We start from the raw sequence: 15733 nt of genomic DNA, 5'->3' as shown, positions 1-15733 counted from the left end.
TGGGCCTAGTGAACGCTTCACTGGGTGCGGGGTCTCTCCCGGCCACCTTGAAAGAGGCGGTGGTGAGACCCTTACTCAAGAAGCCTTCTCTGGACCCTATGGAGCTGGCCAATTATCGTCCTGTCTCCAACCTTCCCTTTTTGGTGAAGGTTGTAGAGAGTGTGGTAGCTTATCAGTTTCCACGACATCTGGAGGAAAATGCTTATCTAGACCCGCGCCAGTCCGGCTTCCGCCCCGGACACAGCACGGAGACGGCCTTGGTCGCGTTGGTGGATGATCTCTGGAGGGCCAGAGATAGGGGTTGTTCCTCTATTCTGGTCCTATTAGATCTCTCGGCGGCTTTTGATACCATCGACCATGGTATCCTGTTGCACCGACTGGAGGGGTTGGGGGTTCGGGGCACCGTTTTGCAGTGGTTCGGCTCCTACCTTTCCGGCCGGACGCAACGTGTGTTGGCAGGGGAGCAGAGGTCGACCCTAAGCCCCCTCATCTGTGGGGTGCCACAGGGGTCGGTCCTCTCGCCGCTCCTGTTCAACACATATATGAAGCCGCTGGGTGAGATCATTCGTGGTTTTGGGGTGGGATATCATCTGTACGCTGATGATACTCAGCTGTACATTTCCACCCCAAACCACCCCAACGAGGCCGTCGAAGTGATGTCCCGGTGCTTGGAAGCCGTACGGGTCTGGATGGATGACAACCGACTCAGGCTCAACCCCTCCAAGACGGAATGGCTGTGGGTTCCGGCCCCCCGGTTCAACCAGTTACTTCCATCTCTGGCCATTGGGGACGTACAACTAGCCCCCGTGGAGCGGGCGCACAATTTGGGCGTCCTCCTGGATACCCGGCTGCCCATGGATGACCATGTGACAGCCGTGGCAAGGGGGGCGTTCCACCAGGTTTGCCTGGTGCGCCAATTGCGCCCCCTATTGGACCGGGATGCCTTACGCACAGTCACTCATGCGCTGGTGACGTCTCGCCTCGACTACTGCAATGCTCTCTACATGGGGCTTCCCTTGAGATGCACTCGGAGACTTCAGTTGGTCCAGAATGCGGCCGCGCGGGTGATTATGGGGAGTACAAGGTACTCCCATGTGACACCTCTCCTGCGCGAGCTGCACTGGCTTCCTGTGGTCTATCGGGTGCATTTCAAGGTTTTGATAACGATCTTCAAAGCGCTCCATGGCTCAGGACCTAGTTACTTGCGGGATCGTATCTTGCCCCATACATCCCTACAACCAATTCGCTCACACAGAGAGGGACTTCTCCATGTGCCGTCCACCAGACAGTGTCGGGGGGGCGACGCCTAGGAGCAGAGCCTTCTCTGTGATGGGCCCAGCCCTGTGGAATGACCTCCCCCCTGATATTAGGACCACCTCTGACCTCCGCTCCTTCCACGTAAAGCTGAAGACCCACCTCTTCCAAGTAGCTGGCCTGGCTCAACCATAGTTTTATCATATTGCTCCTGACGGGTTTTTTAATTGTGTATTTTGTATTGTAATTGAGGGATTTTAAATTGAAATTTTAATGCTATTTTATTCATTTGTTTACCTCCTCCATGCACAAGCATATGTATATGTTTATGTATTGTTATATTTGTATATTTTATGCGTTTTAATTGTACTCCGCCCCGAGTCCTTCTGGAGACGGTGCGGCTAATCAAATAAAATTTGATGAATTTGATGATGAAGCAAAAAAAAAAAAAGTGTCAGCATCATCCTGCAGTAGAACTGACTACATATGATATTTAACCCTTAGTGAAGCTAAATAAATGTAGGCTTTATCAGATAAAAGGCTGCCTAAGAACATTATCAGTCAGTCCATTGTGAATGTGAATTTAGCATGAGTTGATAGTGTCACTGAATATTCCCCATTATGCCTACCTTAGGCTTTTCCCACCTGCATGTTTTGTGAAAATAGGATACATCTGTTGCAAGACAAAGAGAGTATCACCATCATCACCATCACCCCATGATAATATTAATAAATATGCAGTGGGCTCAATTTCCTCTAAAGATTGAAGCCCTGATTTGGCAATGCTCTAAAAATGATAATGATTACTCCATGAAACTGTTGGAGGAAAGAAAGTTTATATAGTAAATAGATAAATAATTCCACTATGGGGAAATCACTCAAGTTAGAAAGTTTATACAGTAAATATCTCTCTGTGTGTGTGTGTGTGTGTGTGTGTGTGTGTGCTATATATATGCTGGTTTTGTTGTATTCGGGTCTTTTCCCGTGTAAGGTTGAGATTATCTTTGCAACGTTTCGGCAGGATCTCACCTGCCATCTTCAAGCAATGTGGGCTTAAAATGGGAACGGAGCTGCCGTCTTTCTGTAAGTCTTGGTGGGAGGGGATGGGGTGCTGGCTTTTTTTCAGTAAGTAGAATGATTGGTTATGTGGTTTTATCATGCTTGGTAGATTGGTGCTGATTGGTGCAGGCTGTGTGTGCATTGTTTTGTATTTTAACGGCTTGGGTGGTGGATGGTGTTCGTTTTTTGGCTAGGGCTGGTTTCCAGATGTTTGGTAGGCGGGAGGTATCATCACGTTTGTTCATGCTGTGGGGGTGTTTCTCTATTTCGATGGCTTCCATGATTATTCTCTTGTGGAGGTGTTCTGTTTTGGAGATTAACCTGGCTCCTTCAAAGTTGATTTCATGTCCTGTAGCTTTAAGGTGCTGGAAAAGGGAGGAAGTTTTTTCTTTTTTTCTTACTGCGTTCTTGTGTTCTGTGATGCGTGCATTTATCCTTCTGTTTGTTTGTCCTATGTATATTGCTGGGCAGATTTTGCATGGTATTTTGTAGACTCCTTGGTTTTCTAGTTGGATTTTGTCTTTGGGGTTTCTTAAGATGTTGGCTATTTTTTGGTCAGTGGTGAAGGCTGTCCTGATATTGTGCTTGTGGAGAATTTTGCTGATTTTATCTGTGGTGCCTTTGATATAAGGGAGGAGGGCGATGCCATTGTCCTGTTCTGTGTCTTGGTTTTTTGGGGGAGTCTCTTTTTGGATTAGGTTGGTGATTGTTTTTCTTTGGAATCCATTGGAGATTAATACATTTGTGAGTTTGTGTAATTCAGTTTTCAGGTGGTCTTTGTCGGCTAGGCATTTGGTTCTGGAGATGAGGGTCTTGGCTACAGAGTTGATCTGTGCAGGGTGGTGATGGGATTGTGCATTTAAGTAGCGGTTGGTGTGTGTTTTTTTCTGGTAGATGGTGTGTCCTAGGGAAAATCTACAAAAACAAATATATATATATATATATATATATATATATATATATATATATATATATATATATATATATATATATATATATATATATATATATATATATATATATATATATATATATATATATATATATATATATATATATATATATATATATATATATATATACGTGTGTGTCTGTGTCTGTGTGTTCCAGCATAAATCAGCATAAAACGCCTCAAGCAATTTCAACCTGGAAAAAAATACTGTGGGGAGGGGGAGACACCCTTAACACTTCTCTAGGTGTGGGTGTGTAGGTGTGTCTAGGTGTGTGTGTTCCAGCATAACTCTGGAATGCCTGGGCCGCTGAAATGAAAAGGAATGAATTATATCTATAGTGTCAAATCACAGTACTTTTGACAGTGATAGGTGCATTTTGGTTTCAAGTTCTGTTAAGATACCGCCTGTTATGCCTTAAAATGGCTTCTACTGTACAGCACAGTGGGGTTGCCATGGTAACGGCTTCACAGTACTCTACAAGGGGGCTCCCTCTGGTAAGGATGATTGTTGCTTTTTAAAAAAGCAAGGGGGATTTGTTCCAAGCAATGCTAGGTTATCAGCTAGTAGGTAAATAATTCCAGTATGGAAGAACCACTTAAGTTACACATGGATTCACTCAATTAACCCCTGATGATTGGTCAGAGATTTCAGAAAGCCATGCAAGTAAGTATTTCAGTTTACTAGTCGTCAATCCATATAGGACTCAGGTACATAAATCAGCTTCAAGTGATCTTGCAGGTCAATTTGTGGAAAGTTTAATTTGGATGGGGAGGAGGACACCAATAAAACATATTGATCAAAACTTGTGTTCCCATCAGCCACCTAACAAAAGTATCCATATACAACTAAAACTCTCATTTGTTGATCTGTTTGTTTATACCTTCAAATTAGCCCAAATAGTGCATTATGTCACAATGTCAGTCCTCCTAGGTATACCAGACGGGAAACATGACCAGATGATTCTACTTTATTGGAAGGCTACATTAGCAGAATCTTGCAAGTCGGAAAGTACAAACTTCCCTCCACCACTTTTAATTGTTTGGTCCATTAGAGTGTGTTCTCCCTAAGTTTCCATCTCTTGACTGTTAGACCAATGAATAGTCCTGCTTCTCTTGTCTGATGGTTTCCTAGGCAACCTCTCTCCCTTTCATTCTCCAAAATCATCCATACATTCCATTATACACAAACATTTTTCAATCAAGTTACCTAAAACCCACTAACTTAAAGAATGTGTTTTAAAAAATCTGGGGCTCATTATTCCTGAGGAATTGAAATGTCCGTGATGTTCAGACCAATTGTTTTTGCAAATTTGTGGCCATTGCAGTGTCTCCCCCCCCCCCGGTCATGTGATCATGATTTCCAATGCCCCTGCCAGCTTCCCTCAAGCAAAGACAATGGGGAAGAGAGCAGGAAGTCAGAAGATGCTCTTGCTCCCATTGCTTTTTTACCTTCCTGTGGTCTTTCTATTTATCTGTTTAGGTAAATATGTACTGATTTATTATTGAAGCTCATTTACCACTAAAATTATTTGTTTCTATTGATGTACATATATATGTATGTATGTTGTATTTGTGCTGATAAATAAATAAAGGGAGACTAGTATAGATCTATTTCAACCTATTTAGGTCTCATCAGCTAGCCATAACCTTACTGGGAATCGAACCAGGGCTGTATTGCATATTAGGCCGATGTAATTGCCACTAAGCCACAGGCTCTCTTGTTTATCAGCTAGGCCAGGGAAATAGGTATGTATTTGTGTTATAACCCCTGGTATGCCCAAATATGGCTAGCTGATGAGACCTAAATAGGTTGAAATAGATCTATACTAGTCTCCCTTTATTTATTTATCAGCACAAATACAACACAAATATAAAAAGGCAACATTAAAAATATCAGGCTCAGCTGATATTTCCCTGGCTCAGCTGATAAGGAGGAGAGCCTGTGGCTTAGTGGCTAATACATCTGCCTAATATGTAATACAGCCCAGGTTCTAATCCCAGTAAGGGTATGGCTAGCTGATGAGAGCTAAATAGCTTGAAATAGATCTATACTAGTCTCCCTTTATTTATTTATCAGCACAAATACAACACACACACACACACACATATAGTCTTCTTAGCTGATCATAGGACTGGGGTTAAAAAAATGGTCAACCTAAAATTTAATTTTCATCCTGGTCACCTCAGGCACCTCTCGCAAAGGAGGACCCAACAGGTCCCAGGGTTGCCTAGTTTTTATAAAATATATCCTCCAACTGCAAGTTTTGCTTTGTTTAGATATCAGCAGTTGTTTTGAAATATTAAATGCTGAAGTCTCAGAATTCTATTGAAGTAAATTAGGAAGAAATTGCTAAAAGTATAGGTAGTCCTTGACTTACAACAGTTCATTTAGTGTCCATTTGAAGTTACAATGGCACTGAAAAAGGGACTTATGAGTGTTTTTCACACTTATGACTATTGGAGCAGTCCCATGGTCACGTGATCAAAATTCAGGTGCTCGGCAACTGACTCATATTTATGACGGTTGCAGTGTCCCAGGGTCATGTGATCACTTTTTGTGACCTTCTCAGGAGCAAAGTTAATGGGGAAACCAGATTCATTTAACAACCAGGTTACTAACTTAGCAACTGCAGTGATTCACTTAACAACTGTAGCAAGAAATGTCATTAAATGGAGCAAAATGCACTTAATGACTGTCTTGCTTAGCAACAGAAATGTTGAGGTCAACTGTGGTTGTAAATTGAGGACTACCTGTATTCCCTTTCTGCAATCCTACTCAAACAATATAAAAGAAATACTAAGCCCATTCCTGGGAAAGACCATTGTTAAGCTCTCTGTGTGAATGCAGCCGTCTTCTGAAGACAATATAACAATAATTAGTCACGTACATTGTGCAGTCTAGTTGCAAAGCCAGCTACGTGACTAGATGCCCAGCTAATGCAAACTGAAGGTCTTGCGGAAATGTCACACATTGCATGAGAACATATGGCCCATAAAATGCTATGTATAGATGCTCCTTAGGAATACCAAGCGTGCATGGAGGAAACATAGAGCACATCTCTAAAATATATTTTTACCAGTTAGTATTGTGGCTAACTTACCAAATTGAGTTATAATTAGCCTCCTGCCTCTCTAACCTGTGTTTGGAGCTTGCATCTCTGAAATCTATGTAGACTTTTATTTCACCAGCTCCGTTTTAAACATTTCCCAAAATATCCTTTATTACAGATCTGCATCTTCTCCTGATAATTTGCCTTGCTATGTGGCAGGGAGCGGCTCTGTTTTTAGTCGGGTAGGTCTGGCTAGCACTGCTCATCACGCCACCAAGACATTGACTTCAGTTCCCAGCACTTGGGATGCGAATTCTTGGAATCGGTTTCACTCTTTGGTTTAATGTGTTTGATGGTGACCAAATTTCCTCACTTTGATTTCTGTACCAAGTCAGAAGTGCTAGAAATACACACCACATGTTTACATGACGCAGGTAGCTCTATTCTTAGACACAATTGCACAAGTCTGTTGGCTGACTTTGTTCTGTTAACATCCTTGTCCACACCCACCCTCCTACGTTGGTGACTTGGCTTATAATTTCCTAAATGGAACCATTCAAAAGATTAAAGCGAAGCCCTCAATGAAACAGCAGCAGCAGCATCCAAAACTTCCAAGTCATATTCCTTTTTTCCAGCTCCTAGAATAAGGCGCAGATCTTTAATCTTTATTGCAAGCCATCTGAAAGACTAGAAGAAATTGCATTGTTATACGGTAAATATAAAAACAGAATGTGGTGCCTTCCATTCCAGAACATAAGTGAATAGAGAGTGGCCCTGTCCCTAAGCAGAAGATGCTGTTGAGAAGTGATGGAACAGAAGTACCTTGTTTCCCCGAAAACAAGACCTCCCCGGATAATAAGCCCTCCCCCAAAAATAAGCCTTCCCTGCAAATATTGCAACACAGCAGCAGCCATGAGGTAACCACACTCACTATCTCCTGCACCTCAAAAATAATAAGAACTCCCTGAAAATAAGACCAAGCACTTATTTCGATGGTGAAAAGAAAATAAGATTCTGTCTTATTTTCAGAGAAGCATGAGTAGCTATACAGCAGCAGACAACACCCCTATGCCCTTCACACCCTGTCCCTATTTATTTATTCAGTTTATATCCCAACTTTCTATGTCTAAACAGTGTAAAACAATTAAAATTAATGCCAAAATTGACAATGAAATGATTGCTGAAAGAGATGTATCTTTCCAGGTGTTCTAAATGCCAAGAGTGACAGTGCTGAAATAAGATTTGAATGGTCATCTCGTCCATTAATCAATACAGAGAAGGGAACCAACCAAGACAGTAAAAATGTGAGATACAGATATTGTAACAGAAGGATTAATGCTGCGATCATTGGGCTCAGAAAGCAAAGCTCCTCTAAGCTCAGATATCTATTCCCTTGCATGAATATTTATACCTAATATAATATTATACACTTATAATACCTATTTATCCTCAAGCACGGAGAAGAACATTTTTGAAGGTAGGGATGCAGCTTTTAGTTAATTGGTGAAATGGTAGAGAAAGACCAAGGATGAATTTGAGAAAGAGGTTCAAGCCCAACACAGCTGGATGAGATCAAGGAAGCCAAAACTTCTAAAAACCTTGGAAAGGACTGGAAGCATTTCCCTGCCTCTGTTATAGTGTTCATTAAGACATACTTTCTTTGAAGGATCTGAAGCATTTCTGCCCACCTCAGCTAAAATGCTCTGATCGGTTAAGTCACCAACTGACTTTTCTTGCCTCTTTGCTGTTGAAGTTTGAGTTCTTTTCCATTTCTTTCCTTGCCTCCGGACAGTCACTGATAGGCAGTGGTATCCAAACATCACAATGGATGCTGGAAGGTTCTTGGGTGAAATGTTTATAAGAAGTGCAAAGAGCTTCTGAGTTGTGTGTGTTCTGGCCTCTTCTGCATGTTTCCAACCAATGTGATCCTGAGCTTTCCTTTGCCAATTGGGCCCACAATACTTGCTGATGTCATTGATCCATCTTGTTTTAGGTCTCTTTTGTGGGTGTCTTTTATCAAGTGGGATCCATTCTATGATGCCTTGATCCACCTGCCATCAGTTCTTCTTGCTAGAATAGGATAGGATAGAATAAAGTAGGGTAGGGTAGGGTAGGGAAGGGTAGAATAGAGTAGAATAGAATAATAGAATAGAATAGAATAGAATAGAATAGTAACTTTATTGTCACTTTGAATGTACACTAATCGGCATTCATTAAAATGAATTTTTATTCTATGCAGCTCTCAAAGTGTCACCACCTCCAATATACCTTACATAAACATGACTAAATAAATAAATAAATACAAAATTATGCATACACCCACATATATTATATGACACAGCGAAACAATACAGTCAAGTTCGGATGTACACATGTACGGTACTTATCAAGAGAAACAAATCATATCAGACAGATGCCTAGGGAACGAAGCCGTTACAGAATCTGGTAGTCCTGCAAGAAATACTTCGAAACCTCCTCCCAGAGGGGAGCAGCCATTTCCATTTCAATTCTTATACTTTCTTGATGATATCATATACTTTTATTTGTTCTCTAATTCATGTGCAGGTCTTTCTATCTTGTCTTGTGATGCCTTTACTTTTTTTTCTTTTATTTAGATTTTTATACCGCCCCCTCTCCCCAAAGGGACTCAGGGCGGTGTACAGTCAAATAAAAACACATCAATAAATAGAAAATACAAACACAAAGAGGAGGCAATAAGAAAACTGTACATATCTAAAGTAAAGTAATTAAAAGCAATATTTAAATACCCTAAAAATACCCAATTAAAATATCTGCCAGGAGGTAGAATAAAACTATAAATGGGCCAGGCCGGCTAAAAGGAACAGGTGAGTCTTCAGTTTTTGTCGAAAGGAGCGGAAGTCGGTGGTGGTTCTGATATCGGGGGGGAGGTCATTCCAGAGGGTTGGGCCCATCACAGAGAAGGCTCTACTCCTAGGCGCCGCCCATTGGCATTGCTTAGTGGACGGCACCCGGAGGAGTCCTTCCCTGTGAGAGCGAATCGGTCGCAGGGAAGTGTGTGGTAGGATGCGATCCCACAAGTACCTAGGTCCTGAGCCATGGAGCGCTTTAAAGATAGTAATTAACACCTTGAAACGCACTCGAAAGACCACAGGCAGCCAGTGCAGCTCGCGCAGGAGCAGTGTTACGTGGGAGTACCTAGTACTCCCCATAATAGCCCGCGCGGCTGCGTTCTGGACTAACGGCAGTCTTTGAGCGCGTCCCAAGGGAAGCCCCATGTAGAGGGCATTGCAGTAGTCCAGCCAAGACGTCACCAGTGCATGAGTGACCGTGCGTAGGGCATCCCGGTCCAGTAGGTGGAACGCCCCCCTTGCCACGGCTGCCACATGGTCATCCATTGACAGCCGAGCATCCAGGAGGACGCCCAAATTGCACGCCCGTTCCACAGGGGGCAATTGCTCGGCCCCTATGGTCAGTGATGGAATCAACTGACTGAACCGGGTGCCGGTAGCCACAGCCACTCAGTCTTGGAGGGGTTGAGCTTGAGTCTGTTGTCCCCCATCCAGACCCCGACGGCTTCCAAACACCGGGTCATCACCTCGACAGCCTCGTTGGGGTGGTCTGGGGTGGAAATGTACAGCTGCGTGTCATCAGCGTACAGATGATACTCCACCCCAAAACCACGGATGATCTCCCCCAGCGGCTTCACATATGCATTGAACAGAAGGGGCGAGAGGACCGACTCCTGAGGCACCCCACAAGTGAGTGACCTCAGGGTCGACCTCTGCCCCCCTGCCAACACACATTGCGTCCGGTCAGAGAGATAGGAGCCGAACCACCGCAGAACGGTGCCTCCGACTCCCATCCCCCCCAGCCGGCGCAATAGGATACCATGGTCGATGGTATCAAAAGCCACCGAGAGATAAAATAGGACCAGGATAGAGGAACAACCCCTATCTCTGGCCCTCCAGAGATCATCGACCAACGTGACCAAGTCCGTCTCCGTGCTGTGTCCGGCCCGGAAGCCGGACTGGCCTGGGTCTAGATATTTGGATTCCTTAAGGTGTTGTGGAAACTGCTGTGCCACCACATTCTCTACAACCTTCGCCAAAAAGGGAAGGTTGGAGACTGGACGATAATTAGCTAGCTCCATCGGGTCAAGGGAAGGCCTCTTGAGTAAGGGCCTCACCACCGCCTCTTTCAAGGCGGCAGGCAAGGACCCCTCGCTCAAAGAGGCGTTCACCAAGCCCAGTAGCCAGCCTCGTGTCACTTCCCAGGATGCCAGTACCAACCAGGAGGGACACGGGTCCATTAAACATGTGGTCGGTCGCAGCCGTCCAAGCAACCTATCCAAATCCTCGGGGGCAACAGAATCAAACTCCTCCCAGAATGGTCTCACAAGACTCACTGTTGGCGGCTCCTCTGGTCCACTGAAGGGGGCCCATCCGCTCCGGATCTGAGCGATTTTGTCCTGCAGATATTCCCCAAACTCCTCTGCTCTGCCCTGTAAAGGGGCTTCCCGCGTCCTCTGTGATAAGACAGAGCGGGTCACCCGAAACAGGGCGGCAGGGCGGTTATCGGCGGACGCAATAAGAGTGGCACAATGTCTACGTTTGGCCACTCTTAATGCCACAAGGTAAGTCCGTGAATAGGCTCTTACCTGTGTTCGGTCAGATTCGGAGCGTGAGGACCTCCACCTGCCCTCTAGGCGTCTCCTATGGCGCTTCATCACCCTCAGGTCCTCGGTAAACCAAGGAGCCCGGGTGGGTCGTCGCCGCAGGAGAGGCCGCAAAGGCGCAACTCGGTCCAGGGCCCCAGCGGCCGCCCTATTCCAGGCGGCCACTAGGTTCTCGGAGCGAGAGCGGGTCAGGGCTACAGGGAATGGCCCAAGCTCCGTCTGGAACCTATCCGGTTCCATCAGGCGCCTGGGGCGGTACCAACTTGGACAGTTTGGTTCCGCCTCCTCGTGGTGGGGGGTAGCGCCAGGGAAGTCCAGCCGGAGACATGAGTGATCTGACCATGACAGGGGGGTAATGGTTACATCCCCTCTTCCCAGATCACTCGTCCACTGTTCAGATACGAAAACAAGGTCCAGAATGTGGCCACCTTCGTGTGTGGGGTCCTGAATTAATTGGGTCAGGTCCATGGCTGTCATGGAAGCCATGAACTCCCGAGCTACCTCGGATGCTTCCCCCGTCAACGGCAAGTTGAAATCCCCCATAACCACAAGCTTGGGGGTCTCAACTGCCGTCTCTGAGATCAGCTCGAGGAGCTCGGGCAGGGCTGCTGACGCATAGCGAGGAGCCAAGTATACAATCAGCAAGCCCCACTGCCTCCCTGGGCCCCATTTCACACCAAGGGACTCACATCCGGGTATCTGAGGTACAGTGAACTCCCTCGGCTCTAGACATTCCCGTATAACTACCGCCACCCCACCACCCTTACCCAGGGCCCGAGGCTGATGGAATGCACGGAAACCCGGTGGGCACATTTCCACGAGGGGTAAACCACCCTCGTGGCCCAACCAGGTCTCCGTTATCCCTGCAAGGTCCAGCTCCCCCTCTGAGATCAACTCATTAATGAGGGGGGCCTTGTTGGTCACGGACCTTGCATTGCAGAGCATCAGCCTCAGGCCCTGACTCTGTAGTTCCTGACCACCTAGATTGCGGGGGTTGGTACAAACGACCGGGTGTAACCAACAACCACGGTCTCCCAACTGACGTTGTGGTCTTCTCCTGTCCTCGCATCCCCTCCTCCCCGCGACCGATGTAATAAGACAACCCTCTATTGGAATGTTCTTTCCCCTCCCCCCCTCCACCACACTCACTTCCCTCCTAGACTCACCTGTTCGCCTGGCACTGGCCCACCTCCTGGACAGATTCCCCCCCCCACCCTAAAACCCTCCCTGGAACCCCCTAAAAAGGATAAAAAACATTTATTTAAAAACCCCCTAAGCTTCCATTTCTTCCATTTCTTCCACCTCTCGGGGTCTATAAACCCGTCATCAAGGTGGGCCCTTACAAGCGACAAGGGCCATCCCTGCGAGAGGGGGGACTCCCTCAGGCGGAGCAGGTCTAGCCTCGAATAAATAATCTTAAAATGGGGTCAAGGTGCTTTGGATGATGAGTGGTCAGTCAAAAAAAAGGGGGGGAAGAGTAATCAAACGTCCAAGTGGTGGTCTAGGTGGTGGAGAGATGGTCCAAAGGGTGGTAGCAGCCTAGATGATCCTAGGTGGGTGGGAGTTCATAGAGAGAGTTTGTAGATAGTAATCTAGAGTTCTTAAGGAATGGGGTTCCCAATTGGGAGGGGGACGATGTTCTTGGGGGCAGATGGTCTTGGCCTAGACATCCCTGTGGCCTACCCATGGCCCTGATATAGGGCTTCCGGTGGCCCCCGGTGTTCCAGGCCGCCCCCAGCCGCCCCCAACCTCCATTCCAATCCTGCTCTCTCATGACCCCCACGCAAAATCCAGATGTTGGTGGGTCTCACCCAATGTCCTAATGATGTTCCTGGCATCCATGTCAGCTCTTTCAGCGGCTGCTGCTGTTGGTGCCAGCCTCTCTCCATCCAGCGTCGCTGCAGCCGCAGTCGCAGCCTCTTTCTCTCCATTCACCAGCTTCTCTCCTTCCAACTCCTTCTTTTTCTCTCTCTCTCCTTCCAATCTCTCCTTCTCTCCTTCCAATCCTTTCTGCTCACCAGCCTCTCTCTCTCTCTCCTTCCAGCTTCTTCTTCCCTCTCTCCTTCCAACGTTGCTCACCAGCCTCACCAAGCTTTCTCCTTCTCCTTCCAGCGTCTGCTCACTCGCTTCTCTCCTTCCAGCATTTGCTCACCAGCCTCTCTCCTTCCAACGTTCCAACAATTCTCTTCCCTTCCCAGCGTCACCGCGGCTATAGCCTCTCTCCCGAGGCCTCTCAGCCTCTCAGCTTCACAGCTTCACAGCCTCACATTCGCAGCCTCACATTCGCAGCCTCCACAGTCCTCTTTCCTCCCGCTCTCTCCAACGCTCTCCAACGCTGCTGCTGCCGCTGCAGCAACACCGCCATTTCTGCTGCCGGCTTCTCTCCCCACTCCACACACCGAGCATGTATCGCTCTTTGTGCCACTTGTAGCACAATACAAGTGGCACAATTGTATCGATTGTGACATTAGTGTCCATGTTTCCACAGATGTCTGTTAGAGCAGGTAGCACACACTGATCGAAAACCTTTCTCTTCAAGCATAGGGGGAGGTTGTTCTTGAAAATTATGCATAGCTTGCCAAATGTCTGCCAAACATATTTAACATGCCGTTCAATTTCCTTTATTGTATCATCTACCATTGAGATCCATTGGCCAAGGTATATTGAGGTCTACTACATCAAGTTCTTTTCCATATATCTTTTTTTTCTTTCTTTGGTGAATTTATTAAACATAACCTAGCTCTTTTTCACATTTATTTTAGCTGAATGGTTCTCCTAGTTTGTGCAACTCTTGTATGTGTCTGTGCAGCTCCTCTGGGTCTTATGAGAAGAGAACAATGTCATCTGCAAATCTTAAGTGATTTTTATTCCATCTTTTGCGCAATCTAGTTTGCAAAATGTGTCTTCAAGGCAGGCTGAGAAAATAATAGGTGATATTGTATTGCCTTGTTGTACACCTCATTCCATGTTGATCTCCACTTTAAGATCATTAAGACAAATTGTCACCATTCTGTTTTCATATATTGATTGGAGTAAGTTTATATAATCAGTGTCTATGCCTTGGTTGAGCAATGCATTAATTAATAATGGAATACTGAGTCAAACACCTTTTCATAGTCAATGAAAGCCGTGCACAGAGGCATAGTATACACGTTGTGCCTTTCAATGACTGAACAACCTGGATATGATCCATTGTGCTGTAGCCACTTCTGAACACTGCTTGCTCCTTTGGCTGTGCATCATTTAATGTTCTCAATATTCTTTTCATTATTATCCTGGTGAAAATCTTGTAGATGACTGAAAGAAGGCTTATTGGGTAATAGTTCTTTACATCATCTTGGGCCCCTTTCTTGTGTATAAAAATCACTTCAGCATTTTTTTCATGTGTCGGGTATTTTTTCTTCTCTGAGGCATCTCGAGTATAGTTTTGCTAATATAAATTGTGACCACCAGCTTTCAGCATTTCAACTATAACATGGTCATTTCCTGAAGCTTTGCAATTTTTCAATGATTTTATGGCACTTGATACTTCCTCCACTAGGGTATCTGGTATTTCTTCTTTCATGAGTGTTATTACTTTTGAATGATCTTGATCTTTGTATAGCTCTGAATAGAATTTTTCAATTATTTCTAACATTTCCTGTCTCATTCTACACCAAGAGCCATTTTCATGCAAAAACCTTCTTTATTGTATTTATAAGCTTGCATTTTGTTCTATTAATCCCTTTGTTTTCTTCAGTTGCCTTTTTCATAAGCTTCACATTAAACTGGCACATTTCTTCTTGGATATGTTTTCTTATGGTCTTGCAAAGTTAAATGTATTCCAGTTTATTAGTGAAACTTCTAGTATTCTTCATTGCCCATCATTTTTTCATTAAATCAATAGTTTCATCAGAGATTTTTGCCTGTATAAAGTGTTTTTCCAGTGGTGCTAGAGATGTAGCAGATTCAAGGATGTTTTTGACTATTTGTTCATTTTGATCCGTAATGTTCACCTCTTCCAAATCTTGCAATATAGCAAAGTGATTTGATAGATTAATCTCAAAACTGCTGTTCTTCTCTAATAGCTTATCACTTTAGGGTTTTTTTTTTTTTTTTTTTTTTGGTGACATTTTTATCATTTTCATATGCTGTTTTCGAGAGTCTATCTTCACTTTAGCTTGTACCATTCTGTGGTCACTTCCAACTTAACCAATGCTATAATGGAATGTGTGGACAGCCTTGGGAGGACGAAAGAAAGAGATGGTGTCTAGGACCAGAGCGAAAGAAGCCTCCAAGAACTTAACAGTCAGAGAAATAAACTTAGGCAGGACCAACCCTAACTGAGCAGGAACTTAAAAGTTGTGGAAATATGTACTTTCAGATCTGCAAGTTTTTGCTAATGTGACTTTACAATAAAATAGATTTAGCTCACCTACCTGAAATATGAACAAATGTGCACATGCTTTGTTATTCCTTACTAAGAGAAAATTGGAAAAAAATGTTCAAAATGCTTGCCTTTAAAAAAAAAAAATTGTGTGTGTGTGTGTATCTCATCACAGCAGCAGCGGGATTCACTTACCTTCCTACCAGTTCGCAAATGTGAGCGCCTTCTGTGCATGTGCAGTGCTCATGCATTACGTTGGGGCGGCTGGGCGGAGCCTACCCCAGCTGTCGCTACTGGTTTCCCCGAACCGGAGAGAACTGGCTAAATACGACCTCTGCATCATAGGTATCCCATCCTTAAAAAAATCATCCACATCACGGGTCTGTTCAATCTAC

Source organism: Natrix helvetica (assembly GCF_964273705.1).
Source record: "Natrix helvetica genome assembly, chromosome: 1".
Taxonomy (NCBI): domain Eukaryota; kingdom Metazoa; phylum Chordata; class Lepidosauria; order Squamata; family Natricidae; genus Natrix; species Natrix helvetica.
This window is presented reverse-complemented; position numbering follows the sequence as displayed.